The sequence below is a fragment of the Haliotis rufescens genome, unplaced genomic scaffold, assembly GCF_023055435.1.
Source record: "Haliotis rufescens isolate VD_foot unplaced genomic scaffold, xgHalRufe1.0.p SCAF_1, whole genome shotgun sequence".
Taxonomy (NCBI): domain Eukaryota; kingdom Metazoa; phylum Mollusca; class Gastropoda; order Lepetellida; family Haliotidae; genus Haliotis; species Haliotis rufescens.
The window spans coordinates 16922319-16945882 of NW_025963779.1; the positions used below are offsets into that span (position 1 = coordinate 16922319).

The 23564-nt window shown below is 40.3% G+C and overlaps 1 protein-coding gene across 1 annotated transcript in view; it reads right to left on the reverse strand.

Moving 5' to 3' along the window:
• Positions 1-23564, reverse strand: part of LOC124149714 (G-protein coupled receptor 84-like) — a 40049-nt gene that overhangs the window by 15021 nt on the left and 1464 nt on the right. The window lies entirely within an intron of this gene.

The window sequence follows — 23564 nt, forward strand, 5'->3', positions numbered from 1 at the left end:
ACATGTGGGCAGTGTACATATGCATAAGTATAACATGTGGGCAGTGTACACATGCTTATGTGTAACATGTGGGCATTGTACATGTGCATATGTATAACATGTGGGCAGTGTACATATGCATATGTATAACATGTGGGCAGTGTACACATGCTTATGTGTAACATGTGGGCAGTGTGCATATGTGTAACTTGTGGGCAGTGTACATATGCCTATGTGTAACATGTGGGCAGTGTACATATGCATATGTATAACATGTGGGCAGTGTACACATGCTTATGTGTAACATGTGGGCAGTGTACATATGCATATGTATAACATGTGGGCAGTGTACACATGCTTATGTGTAACATGTGGGCAGTATACATATGCCTATGTATAACATGTGGGCAGTACACATATGCCTATGTATGACATGTGGTTAGCGTACAAATGCCTATGTATAACATGTGGGCAGTGCACAAATGCATATGTATAGCATGTGGGCAGTAAACATATGCATATGTATAACACGTGGGCAGTGTACATATGCCTATGTGTAACATGTGGGCAGTGCACAAATGCATATGTATAGCATGTGGGCAGTGTACATATGCCTATGTGTAACATGTGGGCAGTGTACATATGCCTATGTGTAACATGTGGGCAGTGTACATATGCCTATGTGTAACATGTGGGCAGTGTAAATATGCATAATATAACACGTGGGCAGTGTACACATACATATGTATAACATGTTGACCAATATTACCGATGTGACGTAGAAGGAAGAGGCGGGACAAGCTCACTTTTTGGCCGGTGTCCCGGTATAAACTCTCCCCGTACAAATTCTCCCCCTGTTTTTTGAGGATTGCGCGAACCTTTCAGAACTTGCCATGAAGGTTATCAGATGTTTGTGACGAATGCAAAACAATTCATAGACAACGGAAGGATAAAACGTGTTTGTGAGGCTGGTTTTAGACTGAGATTTTCATGAATCGTTTTCTTATGAAAAGGATGAAGTCTTTGACACAGGCTGATGGAGATGCAGATGTAACAACAGAGGACAAAACATTATGTTGATTCACGGACTTGCCCCTACTCGCACTTTCATTTGAAGTTTAACACATCGGCCTTTTCACTCATTTCAGACATATGTATGCTTTATTTGATCATGTCAGAAGTCCTATTGTAAAGTGAGTGTGTGAGTTGGGTTACCGCCGCTTTTAACAGTCTTCCAGTTATATCACGGCGTGTCAGCTTAATGTGGGAGGAAAGCCCCAAGTGATGCAGGTCTCAGACATTTACCACTTCGGTGAAACCCACGAGCACGGGCATGGTGCTGACAACCTAGAAACATAATCGGGGCGAACCGGGATTCGAACCCATAATCATAGGTTTCTGGCGTGCCCAAGGGACGCAACTCTGAACAGCGAATTGCGGCGCCTTAAACAAATGAACCACCCGTGCCCCCAATTGTAAAGAAGAACAGGACTAGCTGTTAGTCATTTAAAGCTGTCTGATAATTTTCATACCAATATTTAAATTTTTTCCACAACTTTCAAAGTACCCATAACCATTGGCCAAAACGAGCCCTTGTCCTTGCTCGTCCTTTACTTGCTCATACTTTGTAATTCTTTGAATAAATAAAATATACCACTCTCGGCAAGCATATTTCTACTTAAAACTTTAAATTGTTTCTCGTTTCTAAAGGTCCATTAAGCAACTACATTGGATGTTAACACAATGAATAATGTCAACGTCAGAGAATCTCGATTATCCGTCGAAACAGATAAATTTGAACTGAAAGGCAACATAGTAATAGAAATAGTATGAATGAATCATTGAGGATCATTGTAGGCACCAGGTGTTCGCGAAAAGGCTAAGCATGTCTTGCCCTACCACTAGCACCCACTACTCAATTTGCACACAAAAGGAAGTGTTTGTTTGTTTCCTCACGCCGCACAGCGAATGTTTTCCCAACCTGCATTAGCCAGCAGGCACTGAATTAAAATCCCGTCCTTGCCAAAGATCAACCTACTGGAATGTCTGATAACATCAAGATGCGTTCAAATAATCCCAGCCAGGACCGTGTGACTGCGTGCAAGATGCTGTGAGCTGTGTGCAGCAGCCTGATTTCATTACGCCCAACAACACCGTTATTGGAATACCTCTTGCAGACAATGAACCATTACCAGGAATGGGGGAATGGGTAGTTCAGTGGTTAAAGTGTTCGCTCGGCACTCCGAAAACCCGGGTTTTATTTCACACATGGGTACAATATGTGAAGCTAAGCGTGAAAAGTGATGGCACGCCCCAGGGAGAATTAGATGACGTCACTGTTGCTCGTAAACCCTCCCCACCCCACCCAACCCCCGCCCTTACCCTCCTTTTTGACATTTGCTGACTGCCCCATAAAGATATTTTTTTCCACGAGATTGAGTGAATGTTTTAGAAAGCCACAGACAGCTATACATTATTAATCCATGTAGATCTATTAATATAATCGATTCTTGGTCAGACAAACAAACGGTTGAAAGTATGAAAGGTATTTCATATTTTTAATCCTAATACGCACCTGTTTCCTTAAAAAAGTACCTTAAAAGGGTGCTAAGTTCGAGCAAAATGGCAGTCCTATCTTGGTTAACGGAGTTCAAACAGGAATTTGTCAGCCAGCTTAATTCGTATGATGAATGCGTATCAGTCCATCTAGGTAAGGTCCGTAATTACACAGAGACAATGTTTCAGGTTCAGACATGACACTTATTACTATGTCTAGACAGATTCGTCTCCTTTACCTGACAGTATTGCTGGTCTCTGTATCATATCGGTATATCAAGAACTGACCAGTAATGTCAATAGGAAAGCATGGAGTTACATGACACTCGATGCCACGCCAGATGAGACATTGTCACGATCACAACCTTATTATTGCCACCTATACTATTCAAAAGAAGTTAAGGACCACCCGATTCATTATTACTATTGTTAATCTGCCATGGCAGGACTGATGATCTATAGGCATGTGAAATAAGAGGGTAGACTTTAACTTCTTTTGAGTAGTATATTATAACGCGCACATGATGCTGTGCTGCGTAGTTGTATCTGTATGCTTTGTACCATCTACTGGTCTCTAATACACAGCTACGACCATTCCTTCATAACGCTCTAACAGAGTCTCGTGTTGGCATTCACAAACTCAGGTTGGTCTTAGGACTTAACATATTTTGTTGACCCCCCCTTTTTTATGCCCCCCCCCAAAAAAAAAAAAAAAATAAATATATATATATATATATATATATATATATATATATATATATATATATATATATATATATATATATATATATATATATATATATAAAAATAAATAAATAAATAAATAAATAATACGTATAACCCTTTTCATGATTCCCCTGCCATATAATACATTTTCAGTCTCTAAATAATGTTCCCCAATCTAACCCATCCTTCCCTACGGGTCTCTATGTCCCAGGTAGTTTAGTAATCCAACTGCATCTGTCTGTACAGCCGCTGGATTGGATAGTAGAGTTGGAATCAGCTCTCGAAATAATCCTATTATTAATTGTATATGTTCATTTTGTCACTGACTAATTAGATTTAGACACATATTATTCTTCGTCTTCAATCTGAGTTAATTCCCCTGTTAACATGCACGCTGACAATATTTGGAGACATGGTTTCGTAGCTAAAGTGGTTGGAACTAATTTGGACTCGGAATCGCCACGGGAGTTATCCATTAACAGCAGCCAGTAGAAGGTCATTCGACAAAGGGGAAAGTGAACATCGGTCAGACAATCAGACCTCCTGCGGAATTACTCACGTTGCTCGGAAGGAAGAGATTTTCTATTTGAGCGAAAGATTATACCGGATCGTCTTCAGTTAGCGCAGTTTTCAAAATGGCGTCCAGCAACGTTGGACCGTGCCGTTATAGTGAGATGTACAATAAAACTGGAACGTGGCTCTAATCATGTGGACGTTATGGGTGGGTTTTAATTATAATCGTCTGGCAGACGGACCAGTATCGTCCTGTATCATGTTGGGTCGAAAATTGTGTGTCTCACTTTACATTGTGAGGTGATGTGAGGTGATGTGAGGTGAGGTGAGGTGAGGTGAGGATTGGTGAGGTGAGGTGAGGTGAGGTGAGGTGAAGATGCTGCACTTACATTGAATATGTGCCTGCTTGTACCAGTCCGGACTAATGCTGGTTTTACAGTGCTAAAATATCAAGCGTCAGGCAGGGTAACAACAAGTACCACTATTTAACGTCTTTTTGGTATGACGCGGCCGGGGCTCGCATCATCGACCTTCTGCCGCCCGGGTACGGTGTAGCCGCTGCACCACGGAGACGGCCTACGTGGATGTATGGACGTGGAATTATAGCGGAGGTTGGGTCTCCTTTATCAGTTCTATAATGGCCTCCAGTGACGTTACATCATACCGTCACAATGTGTTTATTACGTTGATGATATATCAATGGTTATACAAGCTAGATGAATCGCGTACAGTGAACCCCGTTAGTCCGAACCCCGTTATTTCAAACAACCCCACAATACGGACGAGTACCGTTGGGATCATGCGTCTATGTACAGGGATATTACTTAATATATTTTTTCATTATTAGGGAAATTTGTTAATCCGTCCGTTTTAATAGAGTTCCATTGTATATGTTTCATAAGTTGTAATTCATAGATATGATCGAAAGTTGTGAGAGTATTAAGACGGTACTCATATGCTGCACCTTGAATATGACAGTAGTCATCCTCTTAATGGGTTTAAATTAAGTTATATAACATAGTAGGTTTCTCTTTTCCTTTAAATGACGTGTTCCTTTTAAACGTGGGGGGGGGGGGGGGGGGGGGGGGGGTGTGTGTAGGGGATGGGGTGTGTGGCATTCTAGTTTCCTCACATGTTTACAGCGTCATTTAGTTTCCAATTATGTGAGTAAAGAAACGCCCCCAACAGAGGTCATTGCAAGCAGTGCATCGTGAGTGTCGGTTCTTTATGCAATCAACCATCTCCATTAGCATCATCGAAACTGCTTGCAGACCATATAGCCAGTACTCAGTGACCGCAACCAAATGTGTAATTTAATAACACTCAAGAACCTTCGCAACCACCTCAACCCTGCGGGTGATCCAAATCCGCGTTGTATTGGATACTAACTAAACACGATGAAACGCACAGAAACGTATGGTCACCTTGCCTGGTTCAGGTTCATTCGAATTAAGCTGCATATACTCGAACTTAACAGGTGTCAGTTTTATATCTTTTTGAATACACGCACCACCTGTTAACATTTTCAATTTTTATTTACAGTGATGAGAAAAGATGTTTTTTAACAACAACATGCCGATAAGGATGGATGTTGATATATGAGTCACGCAGGCATTAGATCACAACTTTGGTGGAATCTCCGAGCACGGGTACGGCGATGACAGACATAGAAACAGAATCAGGGAGAATTTGAGATTCGAGAACACAATCACAGGTTCCTGACGTTGCTAAGGGACGCAACTGTACAGCGAATTGCGGCGCCTGAGACAGCTGGTCCACCCGTACACCCTTGGGTATTCGAGGTAGCACCATATGTACGTTCAATTTGAAATTCCGTGGAGTTCCAATGAGGTGAACGTTGTATAAAAATGTATTTTTTTATTTGAGAACCGTGCATCTAGAGGGGAATGAGGTGGGTTTAATGCCAAGATAATTCAGTTATACCATGGCGTGTCAGCTTAATCAGTTCAAAAATGAATCTGCTAGGCCACCTTCTTTGCTTTAAACATTTGTAGTGAGTGAACACTCAAGTCGATGACACAATTCACAATTTCTTTGGCACCTGCTGGTGATAAACCCATTTGAGATAAATGGTATCAGTCATATGTGTGACATTGAATTCCAGGTCCGTGATTGGTTACTTCATGGCGATGACCTAAGGTCAGATTATGACGGACTACTTTTCTGATTGTACGTCATTGAAACGTTCCTCATCGTTCAGTCGAATTTACCTACTTCTGTGTCGAAACGTTAAGATTTTAGAGTGTTTGCATTACCTTCATAGCCTTGATAACCCACAGATATGTCGGGAACGTTTTTGTGGAGGGTCACACTTGGCCTGAGTAGCAAGCAGAAAGCCGGGCGACTTCACACGCGACTGTTGTGTTATGTATCCATGCGCCGATGCGAAAAAAACAAATGTGCTTCCATTTGATGCAAAAATAGTGCGATTTTTGTGTGTGTAAGAAACAGATTACTGAACCAATGACTGTCATAGATATTTTATCCTACAACTCGTTTCATAAGATTTGGGCTCTCTCCAGCTCTTTTGATACGTTTTGAAACACCTCGGTGTAAGTTTAATACATGTAGTATCTGACAGACCTGGTGTACTAATCTCTGTCTACACTGTACATCACTGGAGGTCCATGACACCTCGAAATTATTGACAGCATTAAAGAGTCGTGTGAAACAAACCTGTTTTGAATTACAAATACTGATTTGGTCTGGAAGCGAAGTGCCAAGGGGTACCTAGAAGACTTAATGTTCTCGTAAAGGACACTGTGTACTTAGCTGAGACTTGATGGAAAGGCTACATACACAACGATCACCCAACGGCGTCTGGGGAGAAGGGAATCGGATTACAAAGACAAAGAAAACAAACATGGGGATTTGCAAATAAATGATTCGGTGTACAAATGTAACTGTCCATATGCTCATGTTGGTTCACCATTTGAGTAGTATTACCAGGTTTCTGGTTTCTTGTCAGTGGTGGCAATGACTGAGGATATGGTTGAGTGAGTGAGTGAGTGAGTGAGTTGGGTTTAACGTCGCTTTTATCAGTATTACAGTTATATCGCGGCGTGTCAGCTTAATGTGGGAGGAAAGCCCGAAGTGATGCAGGTCTCAGACGTTTACCACTTCGGTGAAACCCACGAGCACGGGTATGGTGCTGACAAACCTAGAAACATAATCGGGGCGAACTGGGTTGAAGGTGAGGTGGAGCAGGGTTTAACGTCGCGTCCAAGATTATTGTACTTGCGTGTACGTGCATGCACGTGTCTGTTTGGCTGTTTGTACTAGTCAGGAATGATGCCGATTGATAGTGCTAGCCCACTGAGATACGATGCCGCAGTTTAACATGAATAACCCACTCAGACACAGTGTACTGACTGCGAGCCGACCCGTCCTTGTTTTAGCCCCTTAATGCCGAGCGCCAGACAGGGTAACAACAAGTGCCATCTTTTAACGTCTTTTGGTATGACGCGGCCGGGGATCGAACCCCGACTTCCGCTCTTAGGACAGACGCTATATACCAACATACACTTGGACCAAACATTGTTCCTAAATGTGATAATGAAACTTGTTCGATCTACCAATTGTGCAATGTGTACAATGAACACAATTTCAAAAGTGTAATAATTTGGAAAGTTTTAAAATTTTAATGTTCTTTTCTTGAAAATGCATAATGTTATTAATTAATTCATAAATGTTAGCCACGTGGTACTTCCTTGATATTTCGCCATGAGTGTTGGTGAGTCTTTGAAGTGATTCCATTTAATGCTTGGACATTTCTACACATATCTAACGGTCGTGGTGCTGACAGATGAGCCCAATTCTCCTTCTCATGAAAGTTCTCAAGGAATGGTTTCTCAGATTCCTGATATCAGTCGGCACGGGGTCGTCAATTACCCGTGCAATAAATGCTTCGTTGGTTTGTGTCTTGAAGATTCCGAGCGGATATAGATAGCAGGCACTGCTGCAAGCCTCTAGAATGGCTAAAGGTCAAACCGGAGGTTAAGGAGAGAAACGGGAAAAAGAGATATCACTTTTTGATTGGTTTGTATGGATGATCTGCCGCATTGAGTACAAGATAACTTCCGCACTGGCGTTGGAATTCATGTAAGGTTGTAAAGGGCTGAAACGAATTAATCTTTACATCTTGAAGATGCCTTTTGGTGCTTCTAATAACATGTGATCACGTTAGAAATATTCATTTGCAGACTAATATCCCATTTAAAACTTTATTTATCAGATGTTAAAAGGAAATGCTGCTATGTTCATTATCGTTTCATTCTTAGTTTCATATCGATTTGGTTCATTTATAGCTGTATTACGTTTGACTTTAATATTTCTTCCTCGTATGAGCCCGTTGAGGATAAGGACTTATCACCGACTGTTTCTGTTTTAAAGCCATGTTTAATCAACTGATACAAACATCCACTTGAAGAAACACTCAAATGTTGTGACATTCATTCGTGAAGCATCTGATGATGCTTTGACGAGAATACTGGGTGATCATACACGACAAAATTATTGTTATTATGTTGATTAAATACAGGACATTGTCGTTTAGATTTCACAACACGTTTGTGAAAGGTGAGAAGCTGGTGGTGAATGAACGTAAAAGGACAAATTCCAATCTGTATAGTTCTATGTTCAAATCAGAGCCAGCGTTTCGTCCACTTGATGTCCATCTTGAAGGTATTCATTGTCACAGATCTACGTGTAACACTGTATTTGAGCGAAATCTCCCAAGAGACACATTGAAGCTACATTGTTCGTACCGCAATTATTATGTTATCCATATTAGCTGAATAAAGAATTGTACTGTACATAACGACGGCAACATCAGAACCCAGACATCATAACCTCGTAGTTAGGACAGTGTTAAGTGAACAGTATGATACTTCAATGCGTTTAAAATAGTACATGTCTGGTTGGTTGGTTGGTTTGTTGTTTAACGCCGCACTCAGCAATATTCCAGCTATATGACGGCGGTCTGTAAATAATCGAGTCCTGACCAGACAATCCAGTGATTGACATCATGAGCATCGATCCACGCAATTGGGATCGATGACATGCATCAACCAAGTCAGCGAGCCTTAACACCCGATCCTGTTAGTCGCCTTTTACGACAAGCATAGTCGCTTTTTACGGCAAGCATGGGTTGCTGAAGACCTATTCTACCCCGAATCTTCACGGTCCACATGCATGTCTGAGTGAGTGAGTTGGGATTAACGCCGCTTTTAACAGTATTCCAGTTATATCACGGCGTGTCACCTTAAATACCGAAGTAATGCAGGTCTCAGACGTTTACCACTTTGGTGAAACCCTAGAGCACGGGTATGGTGCTGACAAACTTAGAAACATAATCGGGGCGAATAGGGATTCGAACCCACAACCATAGGTTTCTGGCGTGCCCAATCGCGGCGCCTTAGACGACTTGTCTGACTTAATGAAAATGAACAGGGCATCCGTCAGTGAAGAAAGGAAAGATGATTAAGTCTGCCAGGTAAATGTTCTGATGTTTAAACAGAAGGGTGCATCATCATGTCAAACACAAGCACGTCCAGAAACAACTGTGTGAACGGCAATTTATCATCTGTCATTGTCGAAGATAATGACTGCTGCAGACATGGTACGCATTTGTTGTAGCTTTATAATCCATTCCTCCGAACAAACGAAATAACAATTATGAAAACTGATAAAAGTTTCATTTATTTTTTTATCGAAGTTGAAAATAGCCGGCTGGTACTGAATTATGGTTTCCCGAAAGCAATAAAAGCACACAATTTGTTTTAAATAGTTTCTAAGTAAATAACTGGTAAGACTCCATGCCTACAAAACCACACTAACAGTGTGTATGATGCTGTCAGTTCCAGTACCAGGCATCCGTAGTACACTCAACCACGCGCGATAACACCAGCACCATCAGTGAGGTCTGTCTTCACGTTATTCTCATCACATCTCTTTCGTTAAAGGGACTCGTCCAGCACTTGTATAGTCTTATGTGTACCAGATATTAATATGCCTAGAAATGAGTATATATACTCACCGACAAAAGAAACGTGAATACCATCTATGTTGGTTAATATATGAAAAAATACTCATATTCAAGAGAAATGAGTTTGAATCGACGCACAAACGAACATACTGGTATGTTGTGTGAATCGACACTTATGAACGCATCACATATGACGTCACAGACCCATGACTCGAGATGCAACATCTGTCTCGTGCAGCGTTAGCGTGTAAAGTTTGGAAAACACGTGCAGCATATTGTTATAGAAATAAAGAAACTCTGGTAACACTTGACCGATTGTTAGTTTTGTCATTAAATGGTACACACTGGAACATCTCTTCTTAACGTACATACATCTCTTTATGATATTATGATTCACGTTTCTTTTGGTGCTGAGTATATCTCTGCTTTTTGTGAAAGCCCCGCAGTTGTACACGTTCGTGCGTATCTCCGATGTATGTCAATGTTACATAGTCTTTCTACCTGTCACTGGGTAGTATATGTGAATGTTACATAGTCTGTCTACCTGTCACTGGGTAGTATATGTGAATGTTACATAGTCTGTCTACCTGTCACTGGGTAGTATATGTGAATGTTACATAGTCTGTGTACCCGTCACTGGGTAGTATATGTGAATGTTATATAGTCGGTCTACCCGTCACTGGGTAGTATATGTGAATGTTACATAGTCTGTGTACCCGTCACTGGGTAGTATATGTGAATGTTATATAGTCGGTCTACCCGTCACTGGGTAGTATATGTGAATGTTACATAGTCTGTCTACCCGTCACTGGGTAGTATATGTGAATGTTACATAGTCTGTCTACCTGTCACTGGGTAGTATATGTGAATGTGACACAGTCTGTCTACCTGTCACTGGGTAGTATATGTGAATGTTACATAGTCTGTCTACCTGTCACTGGGTAGTATATGTGAATGTTACATAGTCTGTCTACCCGTCACTGGGTAGTATATGTGAATGTTACATAGTCTGTCCACCTGTCACTGGGTAGTATATGTGAATGTTACATAGTCTGTCTACCTGTCACTGGGTAGTATATGTGAATGTGACATAGTCTGTCTACCCGTCACTGGGTAGTATATGTGAATGTTCCATAGTCTGTCTACCTGTCACTGGGTAGTATATGTGAATGTTACATAGTCTGTCTACCTGTCACTGGGTAGTATATGTGAATGTTACATAGTCTGTCTACCCGTCACTGGGTAGTATATGTGAATGTTACATAGTCTGTCTACCCGTCACTGGGTAGTATATGTGAATGTTCCATAGTCTGTCTACCCGTCACTGGGTAGTATATGTGAATGTTACATAGTCTGTCTACCTGTCACTGGGTAGTATATGTGAATGTTACAAAGTCTGTCAATCTGTCTCTGGGTAGTTTTGTGAATGTTACATAGATCTGTCTACCTGTCACTGGGTAGTATATGTGAATGTTACATAGTCTGTCCACCTGTCACTGGGTAGTATATGTGAATGTTACATAGTCTGTCTACCCGTCACTGGGTAGTATATGTGAATGTTCCATAGTCTGTCTACCCGTCACTGGGTAGTATATGTGGATGTTACATAGTCTGTCTACCTGTCACTGGGTAGTATATGTGAATGTTACATAGACTGTCAATCTGTCTCTGGGTAGTTTTGTGAATGTTACATAGACTGTCCACCTGTCACTGGGTAGTATATGTGAATGTTACATAGTCTGTCTACCTGTCACTGGGTAGTATATGTGAATGTTACATAGACTGTCTATATGTCACTGGGTAGTATATGTGAATGTTACATAGACTGTCAATCTGTCACTGGGTAGTATATGTGAATGTTACATAGACTGTCTATATGTCACTGGGTAGTATATGTGAATGTTACATAGACTGTCTACCTGTCACTGGGTAGTATATGTGAATGTTACATAGACTGTCAATCTGTCACTGGGTAGTATATGTGAATGTTACATAGACTGTCCACCTGTCACTGGGTAGTATATGTGAATGTTACATAGTCTGTCTACCTGTCACTGGGTAGTATATGTGAATGTTACATAGACTGTCTATATGTCACTGGGTAGTATATGTGAATGTTACATAGTCTGTCAATCTGTCTCTGGGTAGTTTTTGTGACTGTTACATAGATCTGTCTACCTGTCACTAGGTAGTATATGTGAATGTTACATAGATCTGTCTACCTGTCACTGGGTAGTATATGTGAATGTTACATAGACTGTCCACCTGTCACTGAGTAGTATATGTGAATGTTACATAGATCTGTCTACCTGTCACTGGGTAGTATATGTGAATGTTACATAGATCTCTCTACCTCTCACTGGGTAGTATATGTGAATGTTACATAGACTGTCCACCTGTCACTGGGTAGTATATGTGAATGTTACATAGTCTGTCTACCCGTCACTGGGTAGTATATGTGAATGTTCCATAGTCTGTCTACCTGTCACTGGGTAGTATATGTGAATGTTACATAGTCTGTCTACCTGTCACTGGGTAGTATATGTGAATGTTACATAGACTGTCAATCTGTCTCTGGGTAGTTTTGTGAATGTTACATAGATCTGTCTACCTGTCACTGGGTAGTATATGTGAATGTTACATAGACTGTCTATATGTCACTGGGTAGTATATGTGAATGTTACATAGACTGTCAATCTGTCTCTGGGTAGTTTTTGTGAATGTTACATAGATCTGTCTACCTGTCACTAGGTAGTATATGTGAATGTTACATAGATCTGTCTACCTGTCACTGGGTAGTATATGTGAATGTTACATAGACTGTCCACCTGTCACTGAGTAGTATATGTGAATGTTACATAGATCTGTCTACCCGTCACTGGGTAGTATATGTGAATGTTACATAGATCTGTCTACCTCTCACTGGGTAGTATATGTGAATGTTACATAGACTGTCCACCTGTCACTGGGTAGTTTTTTGAATGTTACATAGATCTCTCTACCTGTCACTGGGTAGTATATGTGAATGTTACATAGACTGTCAATCTGTCTCTGGGTAGTTTTTGTGAATGTTACATAGTCTGTCTACCCGTCACTGGGTAGTATATGTGAATGTTACATAGATCTGTCTACCTGTCACTGGGTAGTATATGTGAATGTTACATAGTCTGTCTACCCGTCACTGGGTAGTATATGTGAATGTTACATAGTCTGTCTACCCGTCACTGGGTAGTATATGTGAATGTTCCATAGTCTGTCTACCCGTCACTGGGTAGTATATGTGAATGTTACATAGTCTGTCTACCTGTCACTGGGTAGTATATGTGAATGTTACAAAGTCTGTCAATCTGTCTCTGGGTAGTTTTGTGAATGTTACATAGATCTGTCTACCTGTCACTGGGTAGTATATGTGAATGTTACATAGTCTGTCCACCTGTCACTGGGTAGTATATGTGAATGTTACATAGTCTGTCTACCCGTCACTGGGTAGTATATGTGAATGTTCCATAGTCTGTCTACCCGTCACTGGGTAGTATATGTGGATGTTACATAGTCTGTCTACCTGTCACTGGGTAGTATATGTGAATGTTACATAGACTGTCAATCTGTCTCTGGGTAGTTTTGTGAATGTTACATAGACTGTCCACCTGTCACTGGGTAGTATATGTGAATGTTACATAGTCTGTCTACCTGTCACTGGGTAGTATATGTGAATGTTACATAGACTGTCTATATGTCACTGGGTAGTATATGTGAATGTTACATAGACTGTCAATCTGTCACTGGGTAGTATATGTGAATGTTACATAGACTGTCTATATGTCACTGGGTAGTATATGTGAATGTTACATAGACTGTCTACCTGTCACTGGGTAGTATATGTGAATGTTACATAGACTGTCAATCTGTCACTGGGTAGTATATGTGAATGTTACATAGACTGTCCACCTGTCACTGGGTAGTATATGTGAATGTTACATAGTCTGTCTACCTGTCACTGGGTAGTATATGTGAATGTTACATAGACTGTCTATATGTCACTGGGTAGTATATGTGAATGTTACATAGTCTGTCAATCTGTCTCTGGGTAGTTTTTGTGACTGTTACATAGATCTGTCTACCTGTCACTAGGTAGTATATGTGAATGTTACATAGATCTGTCTACCTGTCACTGGGTAGTATATGTGAATGTTACATAGACTGTCCACCTGTCACTGAGTAGTATATGTGAATGTTACATAGATCTGTCTACCTGTCACTGGGTAGTATATGTGAATGTTACATAGATCTCTCTACCTCTCACTGGGTAGTATATGTGAATGTTACATAGACTGTCCACCTGTCACTGGGTAGTATATGTGAATGTTACATAGTCTGTCTACCCGTCACTGGGTAGTATATGTGAATGTTACATAGACTGTCCACCTGTCACTGGGTAGTTTTTTGAATGTTACATAGATCTCTCTACCTGTCACTGGGTAGTATATGTGAATGTTACATAGTCTGTCTACCCGTCACTGGGTAGTATATGTGAATGTTCCATAGTCTGTCTACCCGTCACTGGGTAGTATATGTGGATGTTACATAGACTGTCAATCTGTCTCTGGGTAGTTTTTGTGAATGTTACATAGTCTGTCTACCCGTCACTGGGTAGTATATGTGAATGTTACATAGATCTGTCTACCTGTCACTGGGTAGTATATGTGAATGTTACATAGTCTGTCTACCCGTCACTGGGTAGTATATGTGAATGTTACATAGTCTGTCTACCCGTCACTGGGTAGTATATGTGAATGTTCCATAGTCTGTCTACCCGTCACTGGGTAGTATATGTGAATGTTACATAGTCTGTCTACCTGTCACTGGGTAGTATATGTGAATGTTACAAAGTCTGTCAATCTGTCTCTGGGTAGTTTTGTGAATGTTACATAGATCTGTCTACCTGTCACTGGGTAGTATATGTGAATGTTACATAGTCTGTCCACCTGTCACTGGGTAGTATATGTGAATGTTACATAGTCTGTCTACCCGTCACTGGGTAGTATATGTGAATGTTCCATAGTCTGTCTACCCGTCACTGGGTAGTATATGTGGATGTTACATAGTCTGTCTACCTGTCACTGGGTAGTATATGTGAATGTTACATAGACTGTCAATCTGTCTCTGGGTAGTTTTGTGAATGTTACATAGACTGTCCACCTGTCACTGGGTAGTATATGTGAATGTTACATAGTCTGTCTACCTGTCACTGGGTAGTATATGTGAATGTTACATAGACTGTCTATATGTCACTGGGTAGTATATGTGAATGTTACATAGACTGTCAATCTGTCACTGGGTAGTATATGTGAATGTTACATAGACTGTCTATATGTCACTGGGTAGTATATGTGAATGTTACATAGACTGTCTACCTGTCACTGGGTAGTATATGTGAATGTTACATAGACTGTCAATCTGTCACTGGGTAGTATATGTGAATGTTACATAGACTGTCCACCTGTCACTGGGTAGTATATGTGAATGTTACATAGTCTGTCTACCTGTCACTGGGTAGTATATGTGAATGTTACATAGACTGTCTATATGTCACTGGGTAGTATATGTGAATGTTACATAGTCTGTCAATCTGTCTCTGGGTAGTTTTTGTGACTGTTACATAGATCTGTCTACCTGTCACTAGGTAGTATATGTGAATGTTACATAGATCTGTCTACCTGTCACTGGGTAGTATATGTGAATGTTACATAGACTGTCCACCTGTCACTGAGTAGTATATGTGAATGTTACATAGATCTGTCTACCTGTCACTGGGTAGTATATGTGAATGTTACATAGATCTCTCTACCTCTCACTGGGTAGTATATGTGAATGTTACATAGACTGTCCACCTGTCACTGGGTAGTATATGTGAATGTTACATAGTCTGTCTACCCGTCACTGGGTAGTATATGTGAATGTTCCATAGTCTGTCTACCTGTCACTGGGTAGTATATGTGAATGTTACATAGTCTGTCTACCTGTCACTGGGTAGTATATGTGAATGTTACATAGACTGTCAATCTGTCTCTGGGTAGTTTTGTGAATGTTACATAGATCTGTCTACCTGTCACTGGGTAGTATATGTGAATGTTACATAGACTGTCTATATGTCACTGGGTAGTATATGTGAATGTTACATAGACTGTCAATCTGTCTCTGGGTAGTTTTTGTGAATGTTACATAGATCTGTCTACCTGTCACTAGGTAGTATATGTGAATGTTACATAGATCTGTCTACCTGTCACTGGGTAGTATATGTGAATGTTACATAGACTGTCCACCTGTCACTGAGTAGTATATGTGAATGTTACATAGATCTGTCTACCCGTCACTGGGTAGTATATGTGAATGTTACATAGATCTGTCTACCTCTCACTGGGTAGTATATGTGAATGTTACATAGACTGTCCACCTGTCACTGGGTAGTTTTTTGAATGTTACATAGATCTCTCTACCTGTCACTGGGTAGTATATGTGAATGTTACATAGACTGTCAATCTGTCTCTGGGTAGTTTTTGTGAATGTTACATAGTCTGTCTACCCGTCACTGGGTAGTATATGTGAATGTTACATAGATCTGTCTACCTGTCACTGGGTAGTATATGTGAATGTTACATAGACTGTCCACCTGTCACTGGGTAGTATATGTGAATGTTACATAGTCTGTCCACCTGTCACTGGGTAGTATATGTGAATGTTACATAGACTGTCAATCTGTCTCTGGGTAGTTTTTGTGAATGTTACATAGTCTGTCTACCCGTCACTGGGTAGTATATGTGAATGTTACATAGATCTGTCTACCTGTCACTGGGTAGTATATGTGAATGTTACATAGACTGTCCACCTGTCACTGGGTAGTATATGTGAATGTTACATAGTCTGTCCACCTGTCACTGGGTAGTTTATGTGAATGTTACATAGACTGTATATATGTCACTGGGTAGTATATGTGAATGTTACATAGACTGTCTATATGTCACTGGGTAGTTTTTGTGAATGTTACATAGACTGTCCACCTATCACTGAGTAGTATATGTGAATGTTACATAGATCTTTCTACCTGTCACTGGGTAGTATATGTGAATGTTACATAGACTGTATATATGTCACTGGGTAGTATATGTGAATGTTACATAGTCTGTCCACCTGTCACTGGGTAGTATATGTGAATGTTACATAGTCTGTGTACCCGTCATTTAGTAGTTTATGTGAATGTTACATAGATCTCTCTACCTGTCACTGGGTAGTATATGTGAATGTTACATAGTCTGTCTACCTGTCACTGGGTAGTATATGTGAATGTTACATAGATCTCTCTACCTGTCACTGGGTAGTATATGTGAATGTTACATAGTCTGTCCACCTGTCACCGGGTAGTATATGTGAATGTTACATAGTCTGTCTACCTGTCACTGGGTAGTATATGTGAATGTTACATAGTCTGTCCACCTGTCACTGGGTAGTACATGTGAATGTTTTACATAGGTGTGTCATATACGTGTTTGGTCTACCTGTCACTAGGTACTATAATATGATGTGAATTCTCCAGAAGTTCTTCGACTCTTGGCACATTTGGCTTTCCTCTCATGTGACTTACCGTGACAAAACTATAATGGTGTTCAAAGCACTAACACACTTGATAATTAAACAGGGAAAGGAAAGAAAATTAATGTACCTTTGTTCTGTGTTAACTTGTCCCATACATAATGTAGAGGAGAAAACAATGTAACACTACGTGAACCTAATTAAAGATAGTTTCAGACTATTGGCAGCTATTTGGTCATTCAAACAACGCAACGAACCATTGAATATACGCAGAGACACTTGTGATTAAGATATATTTCGTATTTTAGTGTAAGTGAATATTTTATTTGAACAATATTGGTTTCGATCTTATATACATTTGGACCGTGACATGTATCAATAATTCATTTTATCTTTTATGTTATTACCAACGGTCGATATCGTACGCCAATTTTTAACTCTGGCGATAAGACGTTGAAAAAATATTTTTAATTTATAACTGCATAATGTGCGGCGAATTGAAATGTCGTATACCGTCTTTTTTTCCAATATGAGACTTTTTTAATTAATATGTACATCAACGTGACAACCCCTTTACAACTCAAGTCTTCAGAATTAAAGGTCGTCACTGAACTCTTTCGAAGCGCTGTTATTCCCAGATAATTACTAATGTCGCAAGCATAAATGAAAGTCATCGTGACGTACATGTATTTAGGTCACGTGGTACAGCCTTTTGGTATCGATCGATGGCGTCCTTTACGACAGATATCATGTTCATACGATACTGCCATTTTATGAACATAAGTAAGATAAGGGTAACGTTACCTGATTTTCTGTAAAAATGCAATCACGTACTTTGACAGTAATACGAATAAGCTATTTATCACATTAAAACAATTATGCTGACGCCATGCTATTGTTCATGCAGTTGATTCTGACCAGGAATTCACTGGCCATTCTAAAATGCATTATAAGGAAGTTTAACTGACGCAACTATAGGTCATCATGGAAAATTACAGAGAAAGTAAATATAAACCATAATATGGTTTTAGTCAGAGAAATCACTCAAAACTGATCCCGGAAGTTGATTCTCCTTCCGGATTCAACAAATTCGAGGAACTTCTCCATCATGTAGTGTTTCGATGTTATAAACCAGGAATTTAGGAGCTCATAAGAAGAAAGGAAGTGTTAATTTCACGACCAGATCGAGGCGTGTGTTCTCTCCATTGGCGCTCTGGGATGGCTTCTTTTCACCTGCCAGCATAAACTATCCCCCACCTGTCCGCGGTTATAGTCAAAATTCCAGTGCGTTAAGCTGCCTCTTGAATACTTATCCACTTCACATGAGATCTACGTGGACGCTATGATCCATTCACTTACAATTAAAAACTCGGATCCTTTTATTAGTTGGAAAATTTTCAGCCAAAACGAAAGATCAAGGGTTAATTGAAATCTCACTTGATGTGCATTGCTTGGTGGGTAATTTCTTCATTTGGGACGACTGATGCCAGGAAAAGACTCATACCAATTATATACACTGAGTAAAGAAAGTGTAAATGTTTGGACAGAATGCATGATTAATAAGCACCTGATGATAACCTCCCTCAAGCATACCCTGCTGCATACGCTATTGAAAGACTTTGGATTTAACCTCCAGAGATGTTGGGGTATTTATCAATCTCGTTGAAAGCGAAAACTAAGATCCTATTTTAATGAGATTGGGATATTCATACTCACGTTGGGTACTCGGGTGGCCCAGTTGTCTATGCCATCACAGTTCACGGTGAAGAGATGCATTCTGATCGTGGGTTCGAATCCCAGCCGTTTATAGGTTTGTCAGCACCCGTTATCGTAGGTATCATAAAGTCGTAAACATCTAAGACCTACATCACTAAGAGCTTTCCTCCAACATGACACGCCGCGATATAACTGAATATTGTTCCAAAGCGGCTTTAAACTCCACTCCACTCCACTCACTCATTCGTCCTCACATCTCTGTCACGTGATGATGCAGAGACTAATCAAGGGAAGCTGTGCGCCATTTTTATCAGTATTCAATTACAACGGGCGACATCAAGTCGTGGCGTCAAAAATAACATCATCGTGACGATCGAACCTGACACATCGACATGGTGATAAGACTTGCACAGTCTCTAAAGCAATGCTTATTTGATCAAATAATAATTTCTAGATTATATAAATAAAAAGAACAAGCTGTTTCGACAAAAGACTGGATTCCTCAGCTGTACTATCCGTTTATCTAGACTTGCTTATTATAAGGATATAATTACTAAACACCCATGGACTTATAATTCATTACAGACTTGGAGCAAGGCTATATGGTGATGATCGAAAGCTCTGAGTACGAAGTTATCCATAAGGGCTTTAAACAAAACAAGGTAGGCAAACTGTAGCTAATATGTAGAGTCTTCTTATTTAATTTGGTACCAGATTGGGAGTGTTGGTTCGAATCCCGGATAGGACTCAACCCAAGCAAGAACTGGAATTTCTACTTTACAAAGGAAGTGTTATCCCAAATATAACATGTTTTGCAGACTGGAAACTTTTTTGCTTTTTGTTTTCTAATTGGGCTATTTCTCTGATGTCGCGAGGCAATGTCTCCATACCATAAAAAAGATGCGTTTCACGTTGTTTTACGCGGCTTTCATTGCCGGGGCTCAACGCTTGAAAGGTATGTCTAACTAACGTCATAGGTAGAACTCGACACTTCCGAGGATATCAAACTGCCAGAGTTAATAAATGTAATGATTTCCATTCCCCTGTGATGTTAAAAAGTATGTAGGCCGTACTAACACTGGTGAGCCAACCAAGAATAAATCAGAAATTCCTGTTGAAATTCCGGCCTATAATTTGGATGTGGGTATAAAGTGCTCAATAATGTTAAGTTAATGCAGTTTAAATACTAAACAGTATCTACGTTCCATGGAGAGTTGAAGCGGTCTCTCTTTCGAATATGAATTAACAAAATGTACTTTTGGTTTTTGCTTGTTTAAGGTAATAGTTTAAGGCAGTAATTAAAGAGTGAGTGAGTGATTGAGTGAGTGATTGAGTGAGTGAGTGAGTGAGTGAGTGAGTGAGTGAGTGAGTGAGTTAGTGATTATGCTTTTACGCAACAATATCCAGAAATTTGCTTCACACATTGTACCCATTTAGGGAATCGAACCCCGGCCTTGACGAGGGACGGTGTGACGAGGGAAACAAGTACGAATACTAAAACCTTATAACAACGTTTATAATGCGCCAAATTTCATTTACCAAGTCACTGCGCTTTGATATTACAGTGTACTATTATCCGTGTGCGCTCAAATTTCATTCTCAGCTCCCTGGGGAGTATACAAACAAAGCTGTCGTATGGCGATGGCGATCTAGAAAGTTTTAGTCACATTACTACCGGGTGACTATCTTATCCTACCGGGTACCCATTCACTGCTAGGTGAAAAGAGGCATAATTCGAACAAAGTCTACTGCCTGAGGAGACATGTTGCCCATGTTTCAGTATGGGGCAGGACCGAAGCCCGTGAAACTCGCAGGAGTCATCTTCTACGTGTACCAAGGACCAAGTGACCAAGGACCACCAGCTTAATATACATATTTAGGAATGACTACAGGCGAATCAAAACGTAACGGGTTATAGTTACAATCATAAATAATGTCTCAATGTTGTGTCAATCTAATGCATCATGTTCACCGATGATGATTAAACGTATATATAGAATAGACGGAAATGGCTCAGTCTGTGAATGTATTACAGCATACCCGCGAGGATGACTCCGATAAGCAGTTTTCTTCAAGCTCAGAGTTGACTTATCAAAACCATTTTAAAAACTCACTGTAACACCCGTGTGGGGATCGAACAGGATTCTTCGACATGGAGACGAGAGAAAACGTTTAACCACTAAGTCAGCCATACGGCTTCGAACAAAACAAGGCAAATTATAGCTAATATGTTGTGTATTTTTATGTTTCAGGAATACCATATGTTACCAGATTAGAGCAACCAAAACTCGATCTGATGAAAAATGTTTACTGAACATGATTGAACATCTATAGAATAGATGGAAGAGTCGTTGTGCATGTCAGCTATGAAATACAGCAAACCCGCGAACGAACACGTCAGTCAATTATCCTCAAGCTAGGAGTTGCCTTATCAGAACCAACTTGGCACACTTTGACACAACCTATTCGACTAAATAACGAGACGGTCTAGAATGCTAGGTTTTATTTGCATTTAATTCTTATAATGAGAGGTACTCCGAGATGTTTTTGTAATGAATTATGCATTTGGCTTGAAAATACATTTCGAGACAAACAGTACTTCGAGATAACAAGGTTGAAGGCGAGGAAACTCTAGGATTGCTTATGGGAGTTTTTTTTAGTTTCAATTTTCAGAATGTATATCAATATGTATCGAGATTTCGGAAATTTGTTGGTCATTATTTTACCTATTGATATTCCAATTTACTTGAATATACATGCATGGGAATTACTTTGTATCTCGTTGGTCAATCGGTGACCTATGACTCTTGTAACAATTAAAATAACAAACCGGTCTAGAATGCTACGTTTTATTTGCATATAATTCTTATAATGAAACGTACTCCGTTTGATGAAATGAGAAATGTCCTGGGAACGATTGCATCTTATTAAGTCACATACATTAATTATCTGGTTCGCTAAAGATGCACCGCGTCAGCGAACTGGAACAAGTACCCTGTACGCGGAACTGTACACGTGGTGAGATGTCGTCAATGTGATGTTAATCGCCTACTCACAAGCGCCGAGACAAGGCGCCCCTCGCTCAGTAAACGTCATCACACATCTGTGTTGGAACATAAACATATGTTAGATGTACGATGTTATGTTCCAAGGATTCCTTGAAGAAGATGGCTGCTTCCCACTCCCCGATTCTGCACTACGCTACTACTCAAGTTGCAATGTTCCCTTTGTCGCTACCATGACGCGTTTGTTCTGATAATGAGTGCTCAAACGGACGCGAACGTTCCGCGTCACCTTCGCGATCGTTGGGATGTTTGCTCTGTGTACAGCAGTTTGTGAAACACGTCACTAAGGTCTCGACTAGGGATCATACATTTTCGCGTCCGGTGGCGAGCTAAGGGTCTTTGTTTTGAACGATACCGTAGCCATCCCTATTATAAGTTAATAAGTTCTATTCAAACTATTTCATATTCTGAAATGACTCCTTGTCTTTACAGTTGTAATGCTCTTGGTATACGATGTTTCTTTCTGTGAATATACATCTTTACTATTTCTTCAAGCTCGGGAATAATTTCGTGATTGTGATTTGACTGATGTTCATTACAAGCCACAAAACTCTCTGCTTGAACTGGGAAAACTATATATACAACGTCGCTCTCCAGAGCTCGACGGCAACTCCTTGTGCCTCCCCACTCAACGGTAGGGCATATAGTCAGTATGGCCATGGGCGCACTGGTTGTGATGCGCTCTGCCAGGGCTTAGTTGAAAGACATTGTACAGCGTTAACTCCAAGCTAAAGTGCATGACCACAGCAAAATACCCCGTGATTGAAGTTTTGAGAGGCATTCACATGATGTTTTTTTATGAATGATGTATTTGGACCGAAGATACATTTCGAGACAAACAGTACTTCGAGAAAACAAAGGTTGAAGGTGAGGAAACTCTAGAATTGCTTAGCGGAGTAATGTTTAGTTTTATGGTTCACAATGTATATCAATATGTATCGAGATTTCTTATATTTGTATTTTAATACTTTTCACTATTGATATCCCAAATGACTTGTGCATACATGCACGGGGGTCAGTTTATATTTCCTTGGTGAAACGGGCACCTATGACTCTTGTAATAGCTCAGCCATTGCATTCTTCCATTACTTGCCAGTAGGTCATTCCGAGTACTCTAAGGGCAGACCTACTCCCGTCGTACAGTTGGGCCACACTGTTATAGCTGATGGGTGAAGTTGAGGGGGGTGGCTTGTGGGTGGGGTGGTAGAGAGACTACCCAGCTTCAAATTACGAACATAACGTCGAGAGCTCTCAGTAAGGGACCGTGGCCATGATAATGCCGCCCTTAATGCCCATAATGCCGTGTATGTAAACTTTTCTGTTTGTTCGGAAATAAACATTGGCCAAACGAAAAAATATGTGACTTGCGTATCAGAAGAAATCAATTATCCGTGAAAGTAGGAAAAATTCCGGGT